Genomic DNA, 2955 nt, shown 5'->3' on the forward strand with positions numbered 1-2955 from the left:
GTGGTCCAATCTTGGCTCACTGCAACCTCCACCTCCTGGGTTCAAGCGATTCTCTTGCCTCAGCCTCCCAAGTAGCTCGAATTACAGGTGCCCACCACCACGCCCAGCAAATTTTTGTATTTTTAGTGCAGATGAGGTTTCACCATGTTGGCCAGACCTCAGGTGATCCACCCACCTCAGCCTTCCAAAGTCCTGAGCCACTGTGTCTGGCACATTAACATTTCTTAAGATGCTCGGTAGACATTCAGAAAAAAATGTCCTAAAAGGACCCATACTTGCTCCAAAGAAGGCTTAATTGCCTTAGGATCTAAGAAACCATGTAGGTTTGATTGGCAGGAATTTGGGGGTGAATATATAGATAGGAACTGTGGTGTACTAAGGGGAGGGGGCAGTTGGTTCACCCCATCTGTGTATGTTACCACTGACGTTGTCTAACATTGCTGCTGATGGTGACAACAAGAAGCAGACTGACTTTTAGTCAGTTTTGTTGTTTTTAAGTTCATTGCCAGTGATGTACCCTCTATTGCCGGCCCCTGGGGAGGACAGCACTCATCCTCACGCCCCCATTTAAGTATGCCACCAGTAAGGAGCACTAATTACTGGGTGAGTTGGTCTGTTTTCCTTCCCTCAGCACTGAGCTGGGAAGCATCCAACCTCCCAAAACTCTGCAGGGCAAGACTGTCTCTCCTGGACTGGGACTCACCTCCCTGTAACTCCTCTAGCACCCTCCACTCTCTCAGGGGAGCCCTCTGAGTCTCTTCCCTGGAGGCTGTCTGTGGGAAGAAGTCTTCCTGTGTAGGGATGGGAGGCCTTCCCTTGCATAGGATCTAGCCTGGGATCTAGTCTTGTCCCAGCCACTAACCCACACTGAGGCCTTGGTCTGGCCCTCAGGGCCTTACTCCGCCTACCTATAAAGCTTGAGGAGTTTGGTGAACTGGGTCCTGAGGACCTTCATGGACCTTCCCGAGTTGCGGAAGCGGTGTCAGCCATGGGGATGGGTGGAAGGTGCCCCCTCAAGATCCCTCTTCCTGCTGTTCTCTCTGACCTGAGTGAGACATTCTACCACAGGGCACTGGCTGGGTTGGGCGTGCCAGCCCATAGGACAGAAGGCAAGTCTGGACAGGTGGACAGTGGAGCCTCGGCCCCAGGGTGGGGTGTGTGTTCTGGAGAACTAGGAGACAGGGGCAGATCCAAGGCAAAGATCAGGGGTGGGAGAGGTGGCTACAGCAGGCTGGCTGCCCTTACCTGGTGACTGTCTCCAGGAACTGCAGAGACAGATGCTGGGCTAGGCTAGGTCCTGGCTCTGCGGTAGGGCTGGGGATGGGCTGGAGGGTGGAGAACAGCCCCTTGATGAGGTCACTTGTAGGGTGGGACCCCAGATCCCCTTCTGGGAAGGAAAGACAGTGTCATGAAAGCAGGAGCAATTCAGGTTAGACTATAGGAAGGGCAGACCGGGTGTGGTGGCTCACACCTGTAACCTCAGCACTTTGGGAGGCCCAAGCAGGTGGATCACGAGGTCAAGAGCTCGAGACCATCCTGGCCAACATGGTGAAACCCTGTTTCTACTAAAAATACAAAATTAGCCGGGTGTGGTGGCGTGTGCCTGTAGTCCCAGCTACTTGGGAGGCTGAGGCAGGAGAATTGGTAGAACCCAGGAGGCAGAGGTTGCAGTGAGCCAGGATCACACCACTGCACTCCAGCCTGGGTGACAGAGCAAGACTCTGTCTCAAAAAAAAAAAAAAAAAGGACAGGCGATGGCAGATTAGGGAGAATGAGGTGCCTATTTGGGCTGCCTCTGAGGAGGGAAGGGAAAAGCCATACCACTCAGCCCCTCCATGGGAGAGGGGGCTGTCTCGTTAGAAGGCAGGGGAGGAGAAGAAAACAAACAAACAAACAAAAAAAGGTGTGGAAAAGAAAAAAAGAAGGCAGGGGAGGGAGATGGATGGGATGACCTTGGAAACGGGGTAGTCTAGGCCGGTAGCCATGGTTCGGAGGATTTGCAGCTGAAGGGGAAGCCCTGGGATATCTGAGGCTTGGGTGAGGCTGGCTCTGTGCCTCAGTTGTTCCTCTGTGAAATGGGGAGAATCTCCTTGGTCACTGCCTACCAAAGGGAGCCCGAAGACAAAGCGTCTCCTGACCTGATCACTGAAGACCAGGAAGGCTCCCTTATAAGTTCCTTCTGAAGTCCAAGGGAGCTGAGAGAAACTAGCTGCGATGCAGGCTGAGTGGAGTGGAGAGGGGAAACCTGCACCTTGTGGGGCCAGGGTGGTGCTTTAGGATGCCAGTAGATCAGCCGTCTCAACCCAAAGGCCCCCACAACAACTAGGGGACATTCTGACCCTGTCCTCCCAGACATTCTGAGCTCCTGGATGAAGCCCCTCTCATCAGACCCCACTTCCCTAATTCTGTCTTTTTGCCCTAGTATCCCTCTGCAAGGCCCCTCAGCCCCTTCCTACTTCATTGCACGCCTTTTAATGGCGTGCAATGCACGTGCATGCACGCATTTCATTGCAAGAAAATAAGTGGAGTAGTCTAGCCCTTAGTGGCTATGAGAGAGAAAAGCCTACATGGCTGTGAGAACCCATCGAAGGTACCACATCCAGTTTAGGGGAGCCAGGCAGCAGGTAATGTGGACCCTAAGTTTCTTTCCTTTCTTTAAAAAAAAAATATGGAGACCGGGCAAGGTGGCTCATGCTTGTAATCCCAGCACTTTGGGAGGTCGAGGTGGGTGGATCATGAGATGAGGAGTTTGAGACCAGGCTGGCCAACATGGTGAAACCCTGTCTGTAATAAAAATACAAAAATTAGGTGGGCATGGTGCGTGTCTGTAATCCCAGCTACTCAGGAGGCTGAGGCAGAATTGCCTGAACCTGGGAGGCAGAGGTTGCAGTGAGATCGTGCTACTGCACTCTAGCCTGGGCGACAGAGTAAGACTTCATCTCAGGGAGAAAAAAA

The sequence above is a fragment of the Rhinopithecus bieti genome, unplaced genomic scaffold (assembly GCF_001698545.2).
Source record: "Rhinopithecus bieti isolate Rb0 unplaced genomic scaffold, ASM169854v2 scaffold_13400, whole genome shotgun sequence".
Classification (NCBI taxonomy): Eukaryota; Metazoa; Chordata; class Mammalia; order Primates; family Cercopithecidae; genus Rhinopithecus; species Rhinopithecus bieti.